This window comes from Delphinapterus leucas, chromosome 18 (assembly GCF_059928025.1).
Source record: "Delphinapterus leucas isolate spDelLeu-1000000601 "Yukka" chromosome 18, BTC_Dleu_Yukka2, whole genome shotgun sequence".
Taxonomy (NCBI): Eukaryota; Metazoa; Chordata; class Mammalia; order Artiodactyla; family Monodontidae; genus Delphinapterus; species Delphinapterus leucas.
In genome coordinates, this window is record NC_143146.1 from 71,756,096 (window position 1) to 71,782,748 (window position 26,653).

General features: G+C 45.8%; 1 long non-coding RNA gene across 1 annotated transcript in view; it reads right to left on the reverse strand.

The window, feature by feature from the left end:
- Positions 1 to 2,446: 2,446 nt before the first annotated feature.
- Positions 2,447 to 26,653, reverse strand: part of LOC111175207 (uncharacterized) — a 33,830-nt gene continuing 9,623 nt past the window's right edge. The window contains exon 4 of the long non-coding RNA XR_002644657.2: positions 2,447 to 19,592. This is a non-coding gene — a long non-coding RNA (uncharacterized LOC111175207). The remainder of the gene's footprint in view (positions 19,593 to 26,653) is intronic.

The following is a 26,653-nucleotide window of genomic DNA, read 5'->3' on the forward strand; positions in this document are numbered from 1 at the left end:
ATACAGTGACTGTATCCAAGTGTCTTCCTCAGGAGAGCAGAAAGGACCACCTGGCTTCTCCCTCCAAAGGGACGGAGCGATGTTCTAAGCTCTTCGTGAAGCTGAACACTCGGCTCAGGTCTTCTGTCCGAAGGTTAGTGAATCCATCACTTACCCTAATGCTTATTCAGCGTCCATTTATAAAGAGCCAGGGCGCAGAGGTACCACTCAGGGAGATCACAGTTAATTAACGCAAGGCAGATAAGAACCCCTCAAACTCTCAGTTTGCTAGAAGGGTGGCCCCATGATTCAGATTTATGGAACAAAACTTTAGAAGAAACTTGGTTTGGAAGTAGGTTGAGTTGGATGGAGATTCTGGGACCACTCCGGTTGCCAACGCTGTTTCTGCGCGTGTCAGCTCTTAAAACCCCTGCGTGAGGTCAGAGGACCCAGGCAGATTTGTAGGGGACGTGTAGAAGGTGCCCCCAATACACACCCCCTTGTGCCAGCACCTCAAAGACAGCCGATTTTCCCAGCACTTCCCAAGGTGCCTAAAAATTTCCCAGATTCAGGTTTTCAGATGCTCCTGTGGACACCATGAGAGCTGTGGTTAAATGCTAGCATTGTTATCTCTGTTGACTTCCTGGAGTTGTACAGTGCCGGGTTCACAGTGAAGCGAGCGCTATATAGCTCTCGGAGGATTGTCCAGATATGTCAGGACTCCCCCTTTTCACTGGGGGGCAGGAAGCGAAATGGAGTGGAGGAGGGTGGAGGAGAGGTGGGATGGGGGGTCTGGGAACTGCAGAGCTATCCCCCAAGCCTCGCCTCTGCCAGAGCTGTGACACCTCCACGTTCCCTTGTGACGGGAAGTGATTTCTGTCCCTTTTCTAGGTGCCTCTTGCCTCACCAGCTTCCCCAGACCAAACACAGCCCAGAAAAGGACGGGGGGAGGTACAGTTTTCTACCTGTGGGGTTAGGAGCAATGAATGTGGGAGACCAGAAGTTGCAGTGCTGTCTCACTCGCTTCCTCGCACCAGGCCTCAGAGACTCAGGCCTGCAGAAGGACAGTGTTCCGTATGGACACTTCCTGTTTCCCTACCTCTGTGTCCCTCTCCGTAATTGCAGCCTGGTGTCCTAGCCCCTTCCCCTCTTTAGGTAGTTAGCCGTCCCACCACCATTAGCACCCACATTCTCCACTCCCATCCCCAGAAGGTGTCCCTTTGTGTGTCTTGGAAAATCTAGCACCTCAGCTTTTGATCAGATACACACGGAGCCTCTCCTCCGTCCAACCGTTGGGATGCAGGGTTGGTGAAAATGAAAAGCAAAAAGGAAGCTTGTGGGCTCACATGCCCACGCGTGGCTTCAAGGAAGTCAGCCTTGGGCACACCCAGGAGAGGGACCCTCACTTCCTCGGGACACTCTCTGCCTTCACTCTGTGTCTTTGTGGGTCCGCTTCTTCCTCTCCAACTGAAGCTGGTCTCTAGTACAGGAGCAATGAGATGGGGGTGTTTGATTCCAGTCTGAACTCCCCAGCAAGGAGCGATGCTGCTAACGGCCTCTATTATTATCTAGGAAGTAATCCAGTCTAGTTTGACATGAAGAAAACATGTTCTTCCAGTTAACGTGGCTTTGTTCCTGGACCTTACAAAATAGTAATTCTGGCATCTTGGTCCTGGTTCTCCTTACAAACTCTGCAACATGTGTTAGCAGCTGTTCCCAGGCAGATTGTGTCCCCCTCAAAAGATGGGTCCCAGTCCTAAGCCCTGGAATCTCAGGATGTAATCTTATTGCAAATAGGATCATTACGGACATAATTAAGTTAAGATGAGCTCATCCTGGAGTAGTGTAAGCCCTTACTCAGTAAGACTGGTGTCCTTAAAGGAAGAGGAAAAGAGACACAGAGACACAGGAGGGAGAGTGCCGTGTGGCAACAGAGGCAGACATTGGAGCGATACGTGTACAGGCCAAGGAACGCCAAGGATTCCTAGCAACACCAGAAGCTCAGAGAAAACCATGAACAGACGCCCCCCTAGAACCTTCAGAGAGAGCGCAGCTCTGCCGACACCTTGATTTCTGACTTCTGTGGCCTCCAGAACTGTGAGAGAACAAACTTCTATTGTGTAAAGCCTCCCAGCCTATGGTACTTTGTTATGGCAGCTCCAGGAAACTAACAGAGCCCTCAACGTGGTAGTACAGCTCAAACTGATTCTTCCCAATCCCCAGTCTTCCCTGACAGGAGGTGCTCGGGCCGCAATTCCTCCCACCAAATGGAAACTTGTTTTGGTCGAGGCTTACTTTGCTCTTGCCTGGTTACTGCCACTCAACCCAATCTCTTCTAGGAACCAGGATGGGATAACTAAAGACTAAACCAACGACTCAACGGCAGGAGGTGTGGATGGATTTCCAAGTACTACAGATAAGAAAAGGTACAGTATTCACACTGGAAACGCGAGCAATGCCTGCTTTGAGACATGGCGAGACAGTCATCCTGCAAGAGCCCTTCACTCTGTCACTGAGTGAACACAGAGCAGGTTCTGAACAGAAGTATGGCGTGCTCATCGACGTCTCTGGACCCAAACCTTTGCTTGGCTTTGAGTTTCTAAGACGTCGATTGATCGAAGGTGTTAAAGAGGCAGGTATCATTCAAAGATTCAAATTTTCCTAATTTAATTAATGATCTGAATAAGGGATTGCTGTTTCTGTTGCAGACGAGGGTGGCCTTGTGGATAGGAGGTCGTGTCATTTGAAGAACTCTCCTCATGAGTCTTATGCCCTCCTGTGTACCCCTTGCCAGGTTGAGAAGCGGATGCACAATTAACCGAAGACATGAAACACAATAAAATATATATTCTGGAAGTTTCTCTTTGTCCTCACTCCTCAGTTTTATCCCCAGAAGACACGTGGGAACAGGAAGGGTGATGGAGGCTGTCTCACTCTTCCCCACCCTGTAGCAGCCTCACTGTGTACGGGAGATCGACCCACCTCCAGCTCCAAGAGGGGCTCTGATTTGCCCAAACTAGTAGGTATAATCCCTCCCCCTTTGCTGCGGTCCCTGGTTCACAAATGCAACCAGTGCAGAGCGTGAAAACATTCATCTTCCCAGTCTCCACTGCCACTAGGAGGTGGCCATGTGGTCAGTTCTGACCAATGAGATGTAAATAGAATTATAGATGGGACCTCAAGAAGGTCTTTACGATGGTTTGGATTTTTTGTCTTCTTCTTCTTCTGATAAAAAAAGGACAAACTCAGCTGGCCTTTAGCCTGTCTGCCCCCTTCTTCCCACTAGGAGCTAGAATGTGATGCCAAAGAAGTAGCCATCTTGCTACTGGAAAACAAAAATCCACTTGGTGAAGATGGTGGGGCAGGAAGCTGGAGAGAGGCTGCTCTGAACACACAACTCCCTGGCACAGCTTCACCCCGGTCCATCTATCTCTGGGAACAAGATAATAACCTTATCTGAATCAAGAAAGTGGAAACTGGCTTAAGAGTAGACAAATAGATCAATAGAACAAAATAAAGAGCCCGGAAATAGATCCACACTGACCGTAAAATTAAAACCTGATTTACTGAACTTCATCAAAATTTCACGTTTCCACTCAGCAAAAGACATTAAGAATATGAAAAGGCAAACCACAAACTGGGAGAAAATATTCACAATACATTTATCTGACAAAGGGCTTGTATCCAGAGTATACACACTGCTGTAAATTTTAAAAATTAAAAAAAAATAAAGAAAATGATAACTCAATATTTTTAAAGACTGAGCAAACGACTTTAATGAACATGTCATGGAAGAAGCTAGAAATGGCCGATAAGCACTTGAAAAGATGCTCAACGTCATTAGTCATCAGAGAAACGTAATTACAGCCCCAGTGAAATTTCACATCCACTAGAAGGGTTAAAATGTTTTTAACTGGCAACACTGAATGTCAGGGCGTATATGGAGCAACTGGAATTCTTGAACATCGTTGTTGGGAGTATAAATTAGTGCGGCCACTTTGAAAAACTGCTGGGCAGAGTTTCTTATAACTTAAATATGCATGCCTTTATTACCCAACAATTTTACCTCTGGTTATTCACCCCAGAAAAATAAAAAGATATAAATAAAAGACTTGTACAAGAATATTTTTAACCACCTTATTTGTAATAAGCAAAAATTGAAAAAAAAAGTCCAAATATTTACCAAGTGAATGGATAAACAAATAGTAGTATATTTATTCAACAGAATACTACTTGGCAATAAAAAGGAAAAACTGATACATTCAACAACAGGGATGAATCTCATGAATGTTACTTTGAACAAATGAAGCCAGCACAGAAGAATGCATTCGGTATTACTCTATTCATATGAGGTGCTAGAAGAAACAGGCAAAACTTAGCTATGGTGACAAAAATCCAAACTGTTTTTGCCTGGGGACAGGGGACCCAGATTGACAAGGAAGGGACATGAGGTCATTTTCTAGGGTGATACAAATGTTTTCTATTCTGAGGAGGTGGTTTTAGATAGCTACCTTACACTTGTGAAAACTCATTGAACTGTGCACTTAAAATATGTGGAACTTACATCATGCAAACAACACCTCCAAAAAACAAATTACCCTATTTGGTTAAGTGCTGTGGTCAGGTTTTTATTAATGCTACCAAATGTAATCTGTCACTGATTCAGGAAGGAAGAACCAGAGCAAAAATAAAGATAATAAAGGTGAAATGAAGAGAGGACAGAGGCAGTGTGGTATACAGTGTGACCTCCTTTCATAAGTCCTTAAACCTTCACAAGCACAGTCAAATTAATTGCATTGATCCCATAGTTTAATTGGATTTTCTTGTGCGGGTGGGTGGCAAGACTACTGAAAAGATGGAGCTTTGTGTACAGGGTGGAAATAGATCACATGTGCCTCTTCCTGAGGGGACACTCAAGGGACAAGGGGAGGTAGGCTTTCGGGTATTCCAGGCATCATGGGACGAGCTTTAGAAACTCACAGCTAGGAAACTAGGTGTGTGAAAGAACGTACCTAAATCTTTGAAGTTCTAAGAGGCCCAAATTAATGTATGAGTTGGGTCTGCTAAGGGGAGGAAGGGTTATACCTGGTGCCTTGACTCCATTTAGAGTTCTCGTTGTGTTTGTGTCCCCATCCTAGTTTCCAGCCGCTACATACTACAGGGGTATGGTTTCACCTCGAAGCAGTTTTCACAGCAGTATAGGACCTTCTTATGGAAGGCCACTGCCCTTGCCCATTTATTACCACCCAACACATATAGTCTTGTCCTCTGGCCCCTTTACCCCAAGCCCAGCCCAGCTGGGGCTCCAGGAACAAAATTTCACAGTTGTGCATCTGCCCCTCACCATCTGGGGTAGACGTATGTGGGGCTTTCACAGCATTAGCAATAAGACCTTGTGTTCTGATCCCAAAGCATCCATGCAGTTCCCACTGAAAAACAGCAACAACACATGCTATCACTAATACCTACTGCAGTTCCGAGGGCAGGTGCCAAGTATTGATAAATGCTTTGACGATGATGATGGTGCTGGTGGTGATTTTGTTGATTATATTCCCCACAATAGTGGCTCTTTCTTCTTTGGGTGGAGTCACACGTCTCCTAGAAAAACTTTGCTTTAGAAAGTAAAAGAAATTGTGCTCATCAGACTGCAGCTCAGCAGGAACAGTGATTGTGGTATTTCTAGGGGATTCTCCCAGAAAGCCAGGGAGAACTGGGCACGTGGAGCTCAGGGCCCTGAGGGGACTGTCCGAGCACATTTCACCTGCATTTCCTGCCACCTGACCAGCTGCAAATTAAGTGCAAAAAGTTTCCAAACCCTAAAGTTCCAGGGAACCACGTTAGTTCAGAGTGACAGATGTTATTGTTTTGCTGGACCCTAATTCCATCAAACCACAGAGGTGGCCCTGCCTGTCAGGCAACTTCCTTGGCTTCTTGGTGTGACCTGCTGCTATGTCTTCACTCATGCCAGGCACTGAGATGTCTCTTGTCCTTCACTTGACGCAAGTACTTTGTTTCGTATGAAATCCATCTCTTGTCTTTTCCATTAATCTGCAACTACTTTTAAAAATGCCACTTGGCATCAAAATGATTATAAACCCATTTGTGGATACGGGTCCTGAGGTGGCAAAGTAGTACTCCTAACTGAGGGAGTCATTGGAGAGCACAGAATAGGCTTATCTCCATCTGTTTAGATGACCATAAACATGAAAACACACGGTTTTAACACACGATCCCTTGCAGAGGACTCTCACAACTCCGGGACTACAGCCAGGTGTATCCTCCCACCCCCCGGCTGTGGCCGGGGACTGCAGACCCCGTCTGAGACACTCTTCACTCTTTCTCAAGTTTCCCTCGGTGCTTTCTTGCTTTGCTCCAAATCAGACTCTATTTGTTGCAAGAAAGCATGTTACGAATCCCACAGTGCTTTGGTTCAGGCCTGTTCTAGAATCTTTAAAAGCAATGTTTATGTCCTGGTGGTTTCCTAACATTATCTTGCCAAGTATTACCTCCAGGCTTGATGTCACTGTCATATAAGGCAATTCCATGAGAAGCTCCCTTCCATTTGGGATTTATGGACAGGTCTTTTTATTTTTCAGCCTCTGATTTGCATTGAACTTGGTACCCTACAAGGGAGGGAGACGGAGGCTTTCTGTAAAACTCGGGGTCTGGCCTCCTCTTTCCCACACACACTGGCGCTGCCACAGACTCTGGCCGGTCAAGCCCCGGCAGCTCCCTCCTCTGAGGGTCACTGACTGTCTGCTGGAGAACAAGTTCCAGGAAGGTGATGCTGCTCTTCAGGCTGGGAAAGGTCACACACTAAAAATCTCCATGGCAGACACTGTCACCGGGGAACACTTGGCATCGAGGAAGAGATGTTCTGACAGGGAAAGCCCCATCCTTCCGGGAGAAGTTTCTCAACCAGTCTGGTCTGTGAACGAGCCTGGTAGCCAGTCCCCGCTGCTGGACGTCTACACTGCTTCTCTCCTACCCGCCAGACCTCCACACAGGTGCTCACTCCTGTTTCCTCTTGGGGTAAATGAGATCCTGGCCCTCCTGCGTCCCCAGGCTCCCAACCAAGGAGTCACCCTCCTCTGCTCCTTCACACTCCTCCCTACGTCGAGGGTCTCATGGACCTGCCCCTGAGGTGTCTCTTTCCATCCCCCTAACAGTGTGTGTGTTCAGACTCTCATTACGACTTGTCTGGACTACAGCGGTGGCCTCTGAAATTACCTTCTCACCTCCGGTCACTCCTTTTGACAACCGATACTGTGCACGTCATCAGAATTATCATTCTTTGTGTTTGTTTTCTTTTCATTATTTTTTAATTTTTTTAAAAAAATTTATTATTTTGGCTGTGCTGGGTCTTCGTTGTGGCACGCAAGCTTTAGAGTCCGCGGGCCCAGTAGTTGCAGTGCGTGGGCTTAGCTGCGGTATGTGGGAGCTCAGCTCCCCAACCAGGGATCAAACCTGGGCCCCCTGCATTAGAAGCGTGGAGTCTTAACCACCAGACCACCAGGGAAGTTCCCGTTGTGTGTTTTTTTAAAAAACAAAGCAAAACAAACAAAAAACATTGCTCCCATGGCACACAACGCCATGGCAAAGCCTTGAAACTCATGGCTTTTCCCAAATGATTCCCCTAGCCTTCATTTCTGTATCTTTTGCTGCATAAAAAGTTACCCCCCAAATGAGTGGCTTAAAGCAACAAAGAAAACATTTATTATCTCTCCCCCTCTGTGAGTCAGAAATTCAGGCATGTCCTAGCTGGGCAGTGCTGGCTTGGGTCTCTCAGGAGGTTTCAGTCAAGTTGTCAGCAGGGGCTGAAGTCGTCTGAAAGCTGGATCTCGGGCTGCAAGATCCACTTCCAAGGTGGCTCGCTCATGGGGACAGGAAGCGGGTGCTGGCTATTGGCAGGAGACCTGAGTTCCTCCCCAACGTGGGTCTCTCCCTACGCTGCGTGAGTGTCCCATGACAGGATGGCTGGCTTCCCCAGAGCAGGCAATCCAAAATCCAGTAAGGGAAGTGGAAACATTTTCTATGACCTAGTCTTAGAAGCCACAAACCATCACTTCCACTATATTTAGTTGGTCGCACAGACCAACCTTCTTACAGTGTTGGGAGGACTGTGAAAGAGCATGAATGCCCCAAGGCAAGGATCACTGGGCACCAGCTTGGAGGCTGGCTACCGTGATTTTCCATCGTGACCCTCACCCTCCCATCCTGTGCACCCTGTGTGGTAGCCACTCAAAATGACCCTCCTCCCACCCCTAGCTGCCCAAATCTTCCCATTTCTGCCAGAGCTCACTCTTCCATGAAGGCATCTCAGATCCCATAAGCTTTAATAAACTCCTGGTTCACTTAGCAATTTTACTTCCGTTGCAGTACTTATCACCCTCTGCCTTGTATTATAGTTGGGGGCAAATGTATCTACCACCAAAAGACTGAAAACTCCTAAGGAGAAAATCCCTGACATTCACATTTTCACCCAGTCCTTGGCAAAATACTTGAAGAAGATGCTCTATAAAAAATTGATTAAATTGAGGACTTCCCTGGTGGCGCAGTGGTTAAGAATCTGCCTGCCAGTGCAGGGGACATGGGTTCGAGCCCTGGTCCGGGAAGATCCCACATGCTGCGGAGCAACTAAGCCCGAGCGCCACAACTACTGAGCCCGCGTGCCACAACTACTGAAGCCTGCGCACCTAGAGCCCGTGCTCCGCAATAAGAGAAGCCACCGCAATGAGAAGCCCGCGCACCACAACGAAGAGTAGCCCCCGCTCGCCGCAACTAGAGAAAGCCCGTGCGCAGCAACGAAGACCCAACGCAGCCAAAAATAAAAAGTAAGTAAATACATTTATAAAAAAATAAATTGAATTGAATGTGTCTTTCTCCCTGCCAGACTGGGAATAGACTATTTCACTTAATATCATACTATGGGTCTACTATGTGCTAGCTGTTGGGGACAGACATGGTTCTTGCTTCCACGGAGTTTTCAGCCCAGCAAAACATTGATAACTTCTCACAAATGACTGGACAAAATGGCGCCACATTTAAAAATCTCTATTCTGTCAACTCAGTGCATTAGAATATTACTGAAAGTATTTTAAAATAAGATTTTATAAAGATTTTATGGCCCAATCCTTCCACTTTCTTCTCAGCTTTCTTGTGATGGTTCCTATTCATGCATTCATTCATTCACTCGTTCACGCACCTACTGTGGGGATTCAAAGATGAACAAGAGAGTTTCTCCTTTTAAGACCTTTGTAATCCAGTGGAGGAGACAAATGAGCACACAGATGACTACAACGCAGCTGGTAGCCCGGCAGCAGCAGCAAATTCTGAGAGTGATTCGGGAGATGGTCCTCTGCAAGCGTGTGAGGGGCAGGACCCTCGCTTCTGCTACAGGAGCTGCTGAGAGCACAGGAACCACCACAAACTACACCAGAGATTAAAAAGCTGTGTCTTTTTTGTCCAGCAAGATCTGGACACCATCCCCTGATCCCCAGAACAAAACATCCTTGCCAATCTCTCCCTCTTTCTATGCAGGGAATTGAGAGCCAAGAAAGGAAATAGGAACAAGGATGCATTGAAATTCTCTAGGTACAACGTCTCGGCAGTGCGCTTCCCTCAGAAAGGAAATGGGCCAGTCCTCACCTTGGACTGCCCAGTGCAGGCTGTCCCCTCTCTGGACCACGGTGGCCGGCCTGGAGGGGACAGGTACACCAGTGATTCAACACTAGGGACTCCAAGGAATCTAGCACCTGCCAGTCTTCCAAAAAGAAGGGAAAAAATGAAGACAGGCTCAGATATTAATTCCCAGGAATCAGGACTATTCTTATCATTACCGTAGTTTTTGATCCATGAATAAGAACACCTGGCTAGTCCCATTGTTTGGCACATGGGTCTAGTAATAAGGTGGAATATTTTCCTTCACTGCTGTCCCGGAACCCTGGGACCTACGACTGCTAAAGCAAACTTCATGAATGCTCATTTTTTAAAATAGATCTTTATTGGAGTATAATTGCTCCACAGTACTGTATTTGTTAGTTCCCGTTGTACAACAAAGTGAATCAACCACGTGCATACATATGTCCCCATATCTCCTCCCTCTTGAGTCTCCCTCCCACCCTCCCTATCCCACCCCTCTAGGTGGTGACAAAGCACCGAGCTGATCTCCCTGTGCTATCCAGCTGCTTCCCACTAGCTATCTATTTTACATTCGGTAGTGTATATACGTCCATGTTATTCTCACTTCGCCCCAGCTTCCCCCTCCCACCCCATGTCCTCAAGTCCATTCTCTATATCTACATCTTTATTCCTGCCCTGCAACTAGGTTCATCAGTACCAATTTCTTTTTCTAGGTTCCATATGTATGCGTTAGCATACGGTATTTCTTTTTCTCTTTCTGACTTACTTCACTCTGTATGACAGACTCTAGGTCCATCCACCTCACTACAAATAACTCAGTTTCGTTTCTTTTTATGGCTGAGTAATATTCCACTGTATATATGTGCCACATCTTCTTTATCCATTCATCTGTCAATGGGCATTTAGGTTGGTTCCATGTCCTGGCTATGGTAAATAGTGCTGCAATGAACATTGTGGTACCTGTCTCTTTTTGAATTATGGTTTTCTCAGGGTATATGCCCAGTAGTGGGATTGCTGGATCATATGGTGGTTCTATTTTTAGTTTTTTAAGGAACCTCCATACTGTTCTCCATAGTGGTTGCATCAATTTACATTCCCACCAACAGTGCAGGTGGGTTCCCTTTTCACCACACCCTTTCCAGCACTTAGTGTTTCTAGATTTTTTGATAATGGCCATTCAGACCGGGCGTGAGGCGATACCTCATTGTAGTTTTGATTTGCATTTCTCTGATAATTAGTGACGTTGAGCATCTTTTCATGTGCCTCTTGGCCATCTGTATGTCTTCCTTGGTGAAATGTCTGTTTAGGTCATCTGCCCATTTTTTAACTGGTTTGTTTGTTTTTTTGATATTGAGCCCCTTTAGCTGTATGTATATTTTGGAGATTAATCCTTTGTCTGTTGCTTCATTTGCAAATATTTTCTCCCATTCTGAGGGTTGTCTTTTGGTCTTGTTTATGGTTTCCTTTGCTGTGCAAACGCTTTGAAGTTTAATTAAGACCCATTTGTTTATTTTTGGTTTTATTTCTGTTACTCTAGGAAGTGGGTCAAAAAAGATCTTGCAGTGGTTTATGTCAAAGAGTGTTTTTCCTATGTTTTCCTCTAAGAGTTTTATAGTGCTTGGTCTTACATTTAAGTCCTTAATCCATTTGGAGTTTATTTTTGTGTATGGTGTTAGGGAGTGTTCTAATTTCATTCTTTATGTGTAGCTGTCCAGTTTTCCCAGCGCCACTCATTGAAGAGGCTGTTTTTTCTCCATTGTATGTTCTTGCCTCCTTTGTCATAAATTAGGTGCCCATATGTGCACGGGTTTATCACTGCGCATTCTATGTGGTACCATTGATCTATATTTGTTTTTGTGCCAGTACCATACTCTCTTGATTACTGTAGCTTTGTAGTATAGTTTGAAGTTGAGGAGCCTGATTTCTCCAACTCCATTTTCCTTTCTCAAAATTGCTTTGGCTATTCGGGGTCTTTTGTGTTTCCATACAAATTGTAACATTTTTTGTTCTAATTCTGTGAAGAATGCCACTGGTAGTTTGATAGGGATTGCATTGAATCTGTAGATTGCTTTGGGTAGTACAGTCATTTTCACAATATTGATTCTTCCAATCCAAGAACATGGTATATTTCTCCATCTGTTTATGTCATCTTTGATTTCTTTCATCAGCGTTTTATAGTTTTCTGCATACAGGTCTTTTGTCTCCTTAGATAGGCTTATTCCTAGGTATTTTATTCTTTTTGTTGTAATGGTAAATGGGAGTGTTTCCTTAATTTCTCTTTTTGATTTTTCAGTGTTGGTTATAGGAATGACAGAGATTTCTGCGCATTAATTTTGTATCCTGAAACCTTACCAAATTAATTGATTAGTTCTAGCAGTTTTCTGGTGGCATCTTTAGGACATTCTATGTATAGTACCATGTCATCGGCAAATAGTGACAGTTTTACTTCTTCTTTTCCAATTTGTATTCCTTTTATTTCTTTTTCTTCTCTGACTGCCATGGCTAGGACTTCCAAAACTATGTAGAATAAGAGTGGTGAGTGTGAACATCCCTGTCTCGTTCCTGATCTTAGTGGAAATGCTTTCAGTTTTTCACCATTGAGTATGATGCTTGCTGTGGGTTTGTCATATATGGCCTTTATTATGTTGAGGTAGGTTCCCTCTATGCCCATTTTCTGGAGAGTTTTTATCATAAATGGGTGTTGAATTTTGTCAAAAGCTTTTTCTGCATCTATTGAGATGATCATATGGTTTTTATTCTTTAATTTGTTAATATGGTGTATCACATTGATTGATTTGCATATATTGAAGAATCCTTGCATCCCTGGGATAAATCCCACTTGATCATGGTGTATGATCCTTTTAATGTGTTGTTGGATTCTGTTTGCTAGTATTCTGTTGAGGATTTTTGCATCAATGTTCATCAGTGATACTGGTCTATAATTTTCTTTTTTTGTGGTATCTTCTTCTGGTTTTGGTATCAGGCTGATGGTGGCTTTGTAGAATGAATTTGGGAGTGTTTCTCCCTCTGCAATTTTTTGGAAGAGTTTGAGAAGGATCGGTGTTAGCTCTTCTCTAAATGTTTGATAGAATTCGCCTGTGAAGCCATCTGGTCCTGGACTTTTGTTTCTTGGAAGATTTTTAATTATGGTTTCAATTTCATTACTTGTGATAGGTCTGTTTATATTTTCTAATTCTTCCTGGTTCAGTCCTGGAAAATTGTACCTTTCTGAGAATTTGTCCATTTCTTGATGGTTGTCCATTTTATTGGCATATAGTTGTTTGTAGTAGTCTTATAATCCTTTGTATTTCTGCAGTTTCAGTTGTGATTTCTCCTTTTTCATTTCTAATTTTATTGATTTGCATCCTCTCCCTTGTTTTCTTGATGAGTCTGGCTAAAGGTTTATCAATTTTGTTTATCTTCTCAAAGAACCAGCTTTTAGTTTTATTGATTTTTGCTATTGTTTTCTTCATTTCTATTTCATTTATTTCTGCTCTGATCTTTATTTCTTTCCTTCTACTGACTTTGGGTTTTCTTTGTTCTTCTTTCTCTAGTTGTTTTAAGTGTAGGGTTAGATTGTTTGAGATGTTTCTTGTTTCTTGAGGTGACACTGAATTTCTATAAACTTCTCTCTTAGAAAGGCTTTTGCTGCATCCCATAGGTGTTGGGTCGTCATGTTTTCATTGTCATTTGCTTCTATGTATTTTTTTATTTCTTCTTTGATTTCTTCAGCGGTCTCTTTGTTATTTAGTAGCACACTGTTTAGCCTCCATGTATTTGTGTTTTTTACAGTTTTTTTCCTGTAAGCAATTTCCAATCTTATAGCGTTGTGGTCAGAAAAGATGCTTGATACGATTTCAATTTTCTTAAAGTTTCTGAGGCTTGATTTGTGACCCAAGATGTGATCTATCCTGGAGAATGTTTCGTGTGCACTTGAGAAGAAAGTGTATTCTGCCACTTTTGGGTGGAATGTTCTATAAATATCAATTAGATCTATTTGGTCTATTGTGTCATTTAAAGCTTGTGTTTCCTTATTTATTTTCTGTTTGGATGATCTGTCCATTGGTGAAAGTGGGGTGTTAAAGTTCCCTATTACTATTATGTTACTGTCGATTTCTCCTTTATGGTTGTTAGCATTTGCCTTATGCATTGAGGTGCTCCTATGTTGGGAGCATAAACATTTATAATTGTTATATCTTCCTCTTGGATTAATCCTTTGATCATTATGTAGTGTCCCTCCTTATCCCTTGTAACAGTCTTTATTTTAAAATCTCTTTTATCTGATATGAGTATTGCTACTCCAGCTTTCTTATGATTTCCATTTGCATGGAATATCTTTTTCCATCCCTTCACTTTCAGTCTGTATGTGTCCCTAGGTCTGAAGTGGGTCTCTTGTAGACAGCATATATATGGGTCTTGCTTTTGCATCCATTCAGCCAGTCTGTGTCTTTTGGTTGGGGCATTTAATCCATTTATATTCAAGGTTATTATTGATATGTATGTTCCTATTACCATTTTCTTAATTGTTTTGGATGTTTTTGTGGGTCTTTTTCTTCTCATGTGTTTCCCTCCTGGAGAAGTTTCTTTAGCATTTGTTGTAAAGCTGGTTTGGTGGTGCTGAATTCTCTTAACTTTTGCTTGTCTGAAAAGCTTTTGACTTCTCCTTCGAATCTGAATGAGATCCTTACTGGGTAGAGTAATCTTGGTTGTAGGTTTTTCTCTTTCATCACTTTAAGTATAGCCTGCCAGTCCCTTCTGGCCTGCAGAATTTCTGCTGAATAACCAGCTGATAACCTTAAGGGGATTCCTTTGCATGTTATTTTTTGTTTTTCCCTTGCTGCTTTTAATATTTTTTCTTAGGAGTTAATTTTTGTTAGTTTGATTAATATGTGTCTTGGTGTGATTTTGCTAGGGTTTATCCTGTATGGGACTCTCTGTGCTTCCTGGACTTGGATGACTATTTCCTTTCCCATGTTAGGGAAATTTTTGACTATAACCTCTTCAAATATTTTCTCAGACCCTTTCTTTTTCTCTTCTGGGAAGAGCTGGGTCTTGGTGCTGAGGTGAGGACCTCCATGAGACCTCACTCCGATGAATATTCCCTGGGATCTGAGGTTTTCTGCTAGGCCAGTGGTTTGGACTCAGAGCTCCACTGCAGGAGCTTCGGCCCCATCCCCGACTCGGGAACCAAGATCCCGCAAGCCACATGGGGTGGCAGAAGAAAAAAGAGAACAATAATAAAGTAAAAAATAAAATCAGACTAGGAAACTAACAGATATGCTAGAAAGAATATAAAAATAAAAATATAGATGAATCAACAACTGGAAGGTACATCAGTACTACAATAGTAAAACAGAGGAGAGAAAAGAAAGAAAACAAAGGGGGAAAGCCCTTGGCTGTGGAGGGCGGGGACTAAGTAGCGTGAGGTTTGGGCGGTGGGCAGGGCCAATGCTCAGGACCCACAGGGCTGGAAAAGGCCCTGGGGGCCATGGGGGTGGGGTTTAGGCTCAAGGAACAGAAGGGGCCCAGGCGTGCCCCCCACCCCTGGTCTCAGAGGGCGGGGGACCTCACCTGGGAGCCCAGCAGGCTTCCTGGGCTCAAGTGGGCGGGGCTAACCCATGCGCTCCTCTCCCTCTCCTCCCGGAGCGCCCCTCCCTCCTGCCTCTTCTGATCTCCCTGGCCTCCCTCCTATGCCCCCAGGACCCACACGGCCGGCCTGGAGGGGGCTTTGGAGGGGGGGGATACTGGCCTGGGAGCTCAGCAGACTCCCCGGCCCGAGTGGGCTAAGCAATCGCCCTCCGCTCCTCCCAGAGGGTCCCTCCCACCTGCCTTTCCTGATCTCCCCGGCCTCAGGGGCCCCGATCCTGTATGGCCTCCACTTCTCCACCCCCCTCAACCCCCCACGTCCTACCAGTTCATTTGGGGGTTCCTCCCATCTCCTTGGGCGTCAGGGTCCCCCATCTTCATTTATTTTTAAGGCGTGTATTTTAATGTATGTGAAGTATATGATACACATAAAAAGGATTTATAAGATATATGCACAGTTTAAAGCTTAATAAAACGAACAACATGGACCCACTACCCCGCTCAAGAAATATATGTCAGATTATTAGTGATAAGAAGAGTTAACATTTTCTGAGCACTTATCACGTGCCAGGCACTGTTCTAAGCACCTCACATATTATGGGATGGATCCTCACAACAGCCTTATCAGTCAGGTGGAGGGAGCGAGAGGGAGGATGGGCAGGAGGCTGTGTACAGAGGAAACGCTCGTTTCAGACTCTGCAGCCGACAGACAGAGGGATTTGGAGAAGAGTGGGCACTTTGGTGACTCTTTCTCCCTTTCCTTTCACTGTCCCTCCATTGACGTCCCAGTTGTTTAGTGACTATGTCCTGTTTCCCATAAAAAGATAAGACCAACGTTTACTAGTTTGAAAAGCCTATGAAAATTATCCCCGGAGCTTTCTGACTACTTCACCCTTCTGCCCACAGAAATGCTCCACAACACCCTCCTCTTTGCAAATGATGAGAATATCGTGCTCTCCTTCCAGCAGACATAAGAACAAGGGGATTTCCATAGCCACAAGGTGAATGGAAGGGAAACGAACTTTTGGCAACGTGGCCCATTCACCTCCGTATACTGGCTCACATATCGCAGCACACAACAATTCAATAAAACCTACATGCCCACATTTCTTCTTTAACGTGTTCCCTTCCAATAATTGAGCACAAAGATTTATTTCAGGGAACTTGGTCCTCTCCGTTCCCCTCCTTGCAGAAATTACCTTCATGGAAAAAGTCAACTTCAGTTCCTGGAAGAGTCAACAGCATCCTCAGAATTAATGTCCAGGCCACACTGCAGCGTGGCAATGGGTTGTGAGAGAAGAGACTCCCCGCCAGGGTCACTGGGGCAGCCCGAGGCAGGGGACCGGGGAGAGAGCTTGCCACTGAGCCCCCGTCCAATCTTCACAACAATGATTGGGAGGGAGAGTTGCAACATCTTGAGAACTCAGGGTCCAGCGGGAAGCCTTTGCACAGGAAAGTGATGTCCTCCCTGTTACCAGGAGGTGGGACCCAGACTGGGTCTCGGTCACGAGCTGCACCCTTCTGGACATGCAGAAGCCACCGACTGTCCCCAGGGAGGAGAAGCCCAGCACAAGAGGGAAGCTCTCCTCTGAAACAGGGTGCTGGAGAACAGGAATGGCCGGCCAGACAACCGGGGGGGGGGGTGCTGGGGGGCCTGGAAAAGGGGGTGGCATGGCTGTGAGGCTTCCCGCCAGCATCCAGGGGGTCGCGGAGAACTGTGTGTCTAGGCAGCTGGGTCATCTTTAGGAGAACTCAACTCACCTGCACATCCGATGGGGAAGGAGAGAGCAGCTACCTGGGCCACTGAGGGTGGCCACACACTTTCTGTGGGTTCCTGAGAAGATGAGCTTATGGACTGGTTTCACTTTCAAGGAAACTTCCTTGGGACACATTTTGACAAATGAGGATCAGTGACTTTATAAAACATCAAAGGAAATCTTTAGGTTTCTTGATGGCGCTCAAGCCGAGGGAAGAGCAAGTGGTGGCAGTTCACGCCTCAGGCACCTCTGGCCCAGAGGTTACAGCAATGGTCTCCCAGTAAGCCAGCCCAGGGCCCTATCACAGAGCCAAGAGCAGTTCATTCCTACCAGAAAACTCCTGGGAAACCAGATCCAGGCTGTGGTTGTCAAACAGCAGCAAATTTAAAGGATGTGAAGCAGAAACACAGGGCAGGAGAAGATGTAATGATGAAAAAACAAAAAAGAAAACTCATCACCCACACGCCTGGCTAGGCAACAAGACACGTACAGACTCATATGCATCGTGGTTATTTTGCATCAAATTACAAACCTTACCCCTAAGAGGCAAGAACGACGTTAGAGCCAGAACGGTCATGGGAGTTTGTAATACTACAAAAAACTTTCAAGAAATAAAAATTGTTTATATTGAGGTATTTATTTTCCTCTTAGTAGGATGGCATGGCGTGCCATGGCCATGACCTCTTATTGCCAAATGTCCAAAATCAGAGTATTGGTGGAAATTAAGCCAAAGATCTTTTTCAATGACCCAGCATTAGAATGATAGACAAAGAAAGGGCAGGAAGGTCTGAGGCTGAGGTTTTGGGCGTCTACAGCAAGCAAGCTCTGGCGGGCAGGGCTGAGCCTGGAGCCTGCACTGCCCTGTGGGCTGTGTCTCCGCTTCCTTCCTGCTTCTCTGCTCACTCGCTCTCCGCCCCTTCTCTTCCACTTCCACTTTCTTTCCTCCCACTCACTCTCCACTCCACCAGCTATATTTGTCTTTCCTGCCACACCCGTTCTTAGAATAACCTTCCATTTCCGGCACCCAAATCCCTCTTCCTTCCACCCTTCGGAACTCTTGGAGAGCTCATGGCAAACGTTCCAGCTTGGACAGCTGGTTTCAAACTCCAAATCATCCCATATTTGTGCACTGACAGAGGTGGGCGATGCACAGGTATGAATGAGACGGGGACCTCCTGGCCTTGGAGAATGTCCAGTCCAGAGAAGGAAGCAGACAGAGGTCCACATAACTGAGATCCAGGCTGAGCCGGCTCAGGTACTAGAAAGGTACTATAAAAATACTAGAAAGGTAGAGTTAAAAATACCAGTGAGCAGGCACAATGGGAAGCCAAGATGAACTCTGCAGACGGGAAAAGTGTCCCCGGAGGAGGTGGAAACACAGCAGAAGGCAGGGGCCTGCATCTCTTATCTCCGAGGTCTCTCTGTGAGGATGCTAAATATTAGATTGGTCAAACGTTTTGTATGGGTTTTTCCATAAGATCTTACTGAAATAGAAAAGATGTGCGTATCTTCAAAGAGTGCTGACGGAGACTTTCAGCACCTGCGTGCACAGCTGCGGGGGTCCCCAGCTCTGCACACAACCCCAGCTCACAGCCAGCTTTACATCCTCCAGGACCCCAGCTACAGTTCTGAGGGGCGTTGCCAGGAGGGGGGCAGAGATCTCAAAGATCTCCCTTTCCTGACCTGGAATCAAGACTCAAACCTCACCCAGGAGCCTCCTGTGCTTTACGGCTGCCCCACGCCTGTCCGTGTAGGGCTTCCAAGCAGCCTGTCTGCCAGTACTGCCTCACCACAGAAGGGGAGGTGAGCAAGGGAAGAGAGAGCGAGAAAGAAGATGATTCCTTCCAGGCCCTGCCCTTGTGCAAACCACTTCCCCTCTCCGGGCCTCAGTTTCCTCATCTGTAGAATGAGAAAGGTGGTCCTTGCCAGTGCCCACCCGACAGGCTGATTTCTGTTTCCTTCTCGCTCTCCTTCAGTACATCCTTCTCTTCCAGTAAGATGGGCTCTTTCCCAATTTCTGGAGCCACTTCTCCCCACCTGCTTGTCCCCCCACCCCTTCCCTCCCCGGGGGCCCTGCTCATGCACTTTTCAATGTTTCCCCTCCTTTGCTCATTCCGTCACAAAACGTTGGCTTTTCTCCCCCTGCCTGGGTTTTATTGGGGAAGCAGCCAGACAGGACGGTCCACGCGGCTGCTACTTTGGGGCCGACTCTTCTGAGGTTTCCCTCCTCCCTCCCGTGGCCTCCAGTGGCCACTCACACACGCAGGAGACAGGAAGTGAGCCTTTCAAAGTGTCTGCTCAGCACTGGCAGGAGAGCCCTCGGATTTCTCAGTGGCGGCAAGAAAGAGCCGTTAACCCCAGCCTGACGTGCAAAAGGGAATTTAGAATCTCTGAAAGGCCAGTGGACCCAGGTTGAGGCAATGGCCTCCTTTTTTAAAATAAAATCATGGCTGAGACTTCAGGGAAGAGTTAGGCACGCTTGTTGAGAGACAGAAGCCAGGTGGCACCTAGAACAGGGTCTGACACTCAGTGGATGAGGAATGAGAGATGCATGCGTCTGTTGCGAAGGACGGTTCCTCCTTTTAGAGCCGTTGTCAGAGAAATGGGCTTTTTTAGGAGACACTCCATCTGGAAAGACAGCAAAACAATGCTCTGCATATAAAGCACATTTCCCTTTGGATCTTTGTGCTGGAAGCTTCCTTCCTGCCTTCTTTCTCCCGGAGTGGCTCCTAAAAGGACGCTGACTGAACAGACCCGTCGTAAGGGCTTGTAAAGGAGAGGAAGCAGCCTAAGGTGGCCATTTCCCCCTTCACTGCCCACGACCTCATCTTCCTCCGCCTCCCTGGGAACCAGCCTGAGAAGCCGCTGCCAGTGCCCCACCCCCAAAGTCATACCCCACCACACAAGGGTGGGTTCTAAATGCATGCGATAGATTTATCTATTCTTATCACCTGTGTTAGCCGCACTCTCTCCCTGCATGCAACTCCTTCGGCATTTGTGTCCTGTGGCCCCCACCCAGCACTTAATAAACACTTTTATTACTTTAATCCTTTTAACGCGCATGCCCAGTCTCCCAACCGAACTGCAAGTTGCTCAAGTACAGGGACCACATCTCATTCACCTCTGTCATCCTGGTACCTATCAGTAAGTCTAATTCATAGTCAGCGCATTCTTTATTTTCTATGTTGGTTTATTACACAAATAAAACATGCTCATGGTAGGACTACACGTTTACTGGCAGAGCAAATCACCACACAACATAATGCACAGCCTCCGAAGCAATGAAAGAAACGCAAATATTTCAAAAGGGAAGATATTCTCATACGTGTATTATATTAAGACTAATCAAGAAAGGTGATAAAATGCTATGTGGGAATGATTACAGGAAAGGAGTGTGCTTAGACAGCACTGGAGGGGCGCTGTCATCCAGTTCAGGACTCTGGGTCACCACCCGGTGACATCTAACAGGAAGTATAAAGATCCTCATGGCCTTTAATCTGGGGTGTGAAAGTTGAACCTGGCATGGGGGCGTCCTGACGCGGCTCCTCTGTTCTATATTCTGGAATGACTGTCATTCCAGCCCTTCTCCTGCTGCCCTCTCTGTAACCTCCCTCTCTCCTGCCACCTCCCTGTGCCGTGTGTTTCCTTCTGCTCCTGCGTCTGGGCTCAACTGCATTGCCAAGAGCCAGTCCTCATCCTGCTCCAAAGGAGACTCTTCCCTGAGCTAGACTTTGACCATCTGTCCTCTCAGCATCCTCTCCAATGTCAGATAAGTCCTGATCTCATTTACATTCCTCCTACCAGGGTCTTTTTTTTTTTTAATTTCTGGCCGCGAGGCATGCAGGATCTTAGTTCCCTGACCAGGGATCGAACCCGCACCCACTGCAGTGGAAGCGCAGAGTCTTAACCACTGGACCACCAGGGAAGTCCTGTACCAGGTTTTTCATCGAGCCCTCCAGGGTGAAAACAGCCACGCTCTGTGAGTCATCACCCATGTCCAAGGCAAGGCGGCCGTCCTTTCCTCCTGGAAGTGACGTGTGCCCCAAAACCCAAGAGCAGAGAGTCAGGGGTTGCCCAGGGAGGCCCCACAGGCCGAGGTCAGCATCCGGGCTGTGGACTACGCCCCCTGCACAGTGGGATGGTTCCAGGGAAAGCAGCCAGGGACAGCCCGAAGGGTGTAGCCTTGGGAAGCAAGACTTGGGCTCAGTTTTTTCAATCAAAACTAATGTTTGGGGCTTCCCTGGTGGCGCAGTGGTTGGGAGTCCGCCTGCCGATGCAGGGGACGCGGGTTCGTGCCCTGGTCCGGGAAGATCCCACATGCCGCGGAGCGGCTGGGCCCGTGAGCCATGGCCGCTGAGCCTGTGTGTCTGGAGCCTGTGCTCTGCGACGGGAGAGGCCACAGCAGTGAGAGGCCCGCGTACCGCAAAAAAAAAACTAATGTTTGCAGTTTATCTTTCTGATAATGAAATTGTACATGTTTATTATAGTAAAATTGGAAAGCAGATGTAATCAATAAATAAACAAACGGACAAACACCTATCATCACCCCTTGATTACCTCTGTTATCACCTCAGCACGGAGCCTTCCAGGATTTCTTCTATGTATATACATGTCAGGCGTGCGTGTCATACAATTCTACTAATCTGTACGTTTAAAAATGGTTAAGGGCTTCCCTGGTGGAAGAGTGGTTAAGAATCTGCCTGCCAGTGCAGGGGACCTGGGATGAAGCCCTGGGCTGGGAAGGTCCCACATGCCGTGGAGCAACTAAGCCCGTGCGCCACAGCTACTGAGCCTGTACTCTAGAGCCCGCGAGCCACAACTACTGAGCCTGCGAGCCACAACTACTGAAGCCCACGCACCTAGAGCCTGTGCTCCACAACAAGAGAAGCCACCGCAATGAGAAGCCCGCGCACCACAACAAAGAGTAGCCCCTGCTCACCGCAACTAGAGAAAGCCCACACACAGCAACAAAGACCCAACACAGCCAAAAATAAATCAATTTATTTTAAAAAAAAAAAAAAAAAAGGTTAAGATGGTGAAGTTTATGGTATGTGGGTTTTGGGGGTTCTTTTTGGTTTGTGTGTGTGTGTGTGTGTTTTAACCACAACTTAACAAATAAGAAAGAGATGCACAGCGTTTTCCCAAATAGGCACAGTGGAAGGCAGCTGCTGTAAGCCTGAAAGGGTCCCTGCCCAGAGGGCTGCCTGAAGTCGAGAAATCCAAGCAGACATAGGCAGGAGCTGTCCTGCTGCCAGAAACAGGACCGACTGGAGTTGTAGGAGGTCATCTGGAGAGGGACCACCCACTCGAAGGGACAGACACACAAACTCCCCAGCAGAGGGGTCACTTCCGAGCCGTATCAGGGGGACAGGGCCTGGCCATTTCTGCCCCATGTGCTGCTCCTCTAATGCGCCATCTTTGGTCCAGCGCTCCCCACTGGGCTGGCCAGTGCTCCGTCAGATCTCCATCACAGTCTGAGGTTCCCCGTCCACTCCTGCAACCTCCATCATCTTTTATAGCCATCGCCCCACGATAAACCTCTTGTACTCATAACTCAGTGTCTGTTCCCCAGAGGATCCAAACTGTAGCGGTAATGGAGAGTTTCAGGACTAGTTTCCCTAAATCACGTAAATGCGGCAGGTTGAGCCAGCATCTCTCTTTAGAATGTGTGAGCACATTTGACCCTTTTCCCTCAGCTTTGCAACACCAACACTTAACATCCTGTTCCACATATTTATTTATCCTATTACATATTGTATAAGTCAACTTTCACTAGACAATACTGTGGTAACCTAAAATCTCTGTAGCTTACAGCAACAAAGGTTTATTTCTAACTCACTTTGTATGTTACTGGTCTCCTCTAGATGTCTTCTCATCACAGAATCCAGGCTGAAAGAACAGCCTCTATCCTGGACATGCCTTCCTAATAGCAAAGGGAAGAGAACAAAAACGCTGGTAGAAACATGCTGGTAGAAACATTCAAGTTTCTCCCACTCACATTCTATAGGCCAAAGCAAGTCACATGGCCAAACCTGACAATGAGGCAGGGAAGCATACTCCTCCTACAGCCCCACAGCAACAGGCAAAAATATCTAACACTCCTATAGGGGAGCAAATATTTGGAAATATACAGAAATGCCAGGGCTAAGGTTTCTGAGAGTTTCTTGTCCTTTCCCACATTGTGCCAAGATGACTGCTGTAGCTCCAGGCATCACAGCCCTATTCCACACAGGAAGGAGAAGGAAGGGGCAAAGATAAACAGAAAGAACAGCTAGCTGAGTCTGTCTCTTCTAAGAATTTTCTTGGCAGTCTCTCCCATGACTTCCATTGACATGGGATGTATTATTAAGCTGCCACTCTCAACAATGCAGGGGTTCTGTTAGTAAGGAAGCACAATAATATGAATATTAGGTGGTCAACTAGTAGTTTCTGCCACTCCCACATAAGAGAGATTATCTATACATTTTTGGAAGATGCAAGACCAATGAAGCAAGTTGACCGACAAAGCCTGAAGAGAAAACACAGTCTAGAATTTTCTGTAGTTGTTGCAGAGATGCTGGCAGCTGATCTATCTAACAGAACCCTGGCATGTTTCTGGGCTTGGAGTCAGCAGCTGGGTTAGAGGGCAGAAGCAGGACGTGGGCTGGAAAGAGAGAGATTATGTGAATGCCTCATATGGACAACTAGCTTTTAGACACCGTCTTCCCCACCGCTGCCCAGAGAGCCAGCATTTACTGGCAGACAGAACAGAACAAAACCCAAAGATACTGAACAAAATATTCAAGGAGAGCTCACCCCAAAATTCAGCCTCTTTGGGCCCTTATTTGGAGGCCCCTGCAGCCCGACATCCCTCTTTTTGCCCACCTTACCCAGAGCTCTGAGTCTGAAGTCCTAATTGGTGGAGACACTTTGCCTGAAAATAGACAACGGCCGAGGAAGCTCACATCAGGCACTCACTTTTCCTGTCATATGCAGGCAGACCACTGGGGCTCTCCAGGCAAATGAGGGGCTCCACTTCAGGGCCAGGCACAGCTGCAGCTGGTGATACCATACTGAGAGCCAGGCATTAAGTGAAAAGTCCTGCAGGCTGACCCATGAGACCTCCCAGCCTGCCTGTACCCATGCAACAATAACAGGTTGCTATAAAAATGGAACATTCAGAGAACCACAAAAGAGTGATTATAAATTTTAAAAGTCTGCCTACCACAAATATGAATATTAATACTGGGAAGGGGATGGTGGACTGGGACATTGCAAAGTAAATCTTCATATTGAAATGTTAAAAGTTAATGTCAAGGCCTTCTAAATAGGTCAGTACAGGTGATAACACATATATAGTCTTGAGTTATCAGCGTAACCAGAAGCAGAGGTGAATAAAGAAACGGTTTTTTTAAAAAAAAGAAAGAAAGGGAGGGAGGGAGAAAGGGAGAAAGAACCTTGTCTCTGAGCTGTGAATCCATGGCGGGGAAGGAAAGGTGGGAGACCATGACTTTCCACTATAACCTGCTCTGTATTATTTGCTCTGTCGTCACGCACATGCACTACTGTAACAAAAATAAATGGATGTGACCAAGAGGGGTGGGATAGGGAGGGAGGGAGGGAGACGCAAGGGGGAGGGGATATGGGGATACATGTATACGTATAGCTGATTCACTTTGTTACACAGCAGAAACCGACACAACATTGCAAAGCAATTACATTCCAATAAAGATGTTAAAATAAATAAATGGAAAAAATCAAATAGGAGAATTGTGTCTCGAGTAATGAGGTTTGGAAATTCAGTCACAACATAGGCATCAAACACCTGCTTATTACGACTCAGCAGTGTTTGTCAGTTACTAGGAGACAGGAGCTACCTGGTCAGAAAGTGTCCAGAAGATGCTATAAGATGGGACCACTTCAAGTAATTGTAACAATAAGAGCAAACACTTATTGATGCTTACTGGATGCCAGGACTCTGCTGAGAGTTTTACTTGCCTATTTCTTTTAATTCTCATAACAATTCTAAGGTCTAGGTGTTTTTTTTATCATCATCCCCATTTTACAGATGAGAAAACTAAGGCAGAGAAGTAAAGAAACATGCCCTGGTGCCCAGGGTAGTAAGTGGTGACAGAATTTGAATAGCCTGCTAGCAAGGGTACAACCTTAACCACTGTGCTCTGTTGCCTGTAAGCTAGTGCCCCAAATACTGTCTGAAAAAATACTGGGCCTTACAATACTGGCAGATGAGCCCTACATTCTATCATTACAGTTAAATTCACATAATGGGCACTGACTTTTTTTTTGCCTCATTGCTTTCGCATGGCTGTTATAAGAAATGTATGTTAAAAGGCCTTGGAGACTGTAAACCATTCATTGCAAAACGAAAGATGTTAAAATGCTATTTTCTTTAGCTCACTGTCAGGGTTGGGACTCTTCATTGGATCCCTTGTAAGCCCCACATAAAGCCCCAGCCCACCGAGCACACAGGTCCTCCCCACTCACGCTGTTGTATCTCCCACTCAGTCTCCTTCTCATCCCCAGAACTCCTCTTCATTCCTCCCTCCTCCCCACCCAACGTAAGCTCTCAAACCTCAGCATTTTCTGCCACGTTCCTTGTATGTATCACTTAAACCATCACCTCAATTTTATCATTTAACTCGAGAGGCCCCAACCAAGAGAGGCAAACGTCTGGGAACTTGCGCTTCCCCCAAATGGGAGAGCCTTGTAGCAGATTATGTCTCCCAAAGAATGCAAACCCGGGCTAGAGCAACAGGCCCCAGTGAGACCATCCAGCATCAGGCCAGTTTCACCCACTCGCCTGAGGAACTCTCTTCCATTACCAGAGAGCAATGCTCAGCACAAATCATGGCCCTTCCTGGACTCTTGGCAACGGTCGAAACCTTGATGCATCCCCACTCCCCAAAGGTAGCTATTAAGTGGTTTAGTGTGTCTCTTTCAAGATCTTCTTGTACAAATACACATATATGTACGTGTATATATATTATACTACACATAGAGATTTCCCCTAATAGCACTGAATGTATGGATTAATTTTAAGAAAATTTACATCTTGCAGTATTTTAAATCTTCCCATTTACATACAAACTCATACAAACTCTCAACTTGTACGATCAAGTCAAACATGAAACTCCCAAGAAAGAAAGACAGAATTAGAATAAGGCATTATATCTGCAACAACCGTGTCTTCGATGGTTTTGATAAGGAATTCTCGCCTGCCTTTTAAAATATTGTTATGAAATATTTCAAACACAAAAATCAGTTAAAATAATAACAACCTACAGAACGGGAGAAAATATTTGCAAATCATACATCTGATAAAGGGTTAACGTCCAGAATTTATAAGGAACTCGTACAACTCAACCACAACAACAAAAAAAGTAACACATTTAAAAAGGGGACAAAGGACTTGAAGAGACAGTTCTCCCAAGAAGATATACAAATGGCCAAAACGCATCTGAAAAGATGCTCAACATCATTAATTATCAGAGAAATGCAAATAAAAATCACAGTGAGGTATCACCTCACACCCATTAGGATGGTCACTATCAAAAGAACAAAAGATAACAAGCGTTTGCCGAGATGTAAAGAAATTGGAACCCCTGAGCATTGTTGGTGGGAATGTAAAATGGCACAGCCATTATGGAAAGCAGTAAGGAGCTTCCACAAAAAATTAAAAATAAAATTAC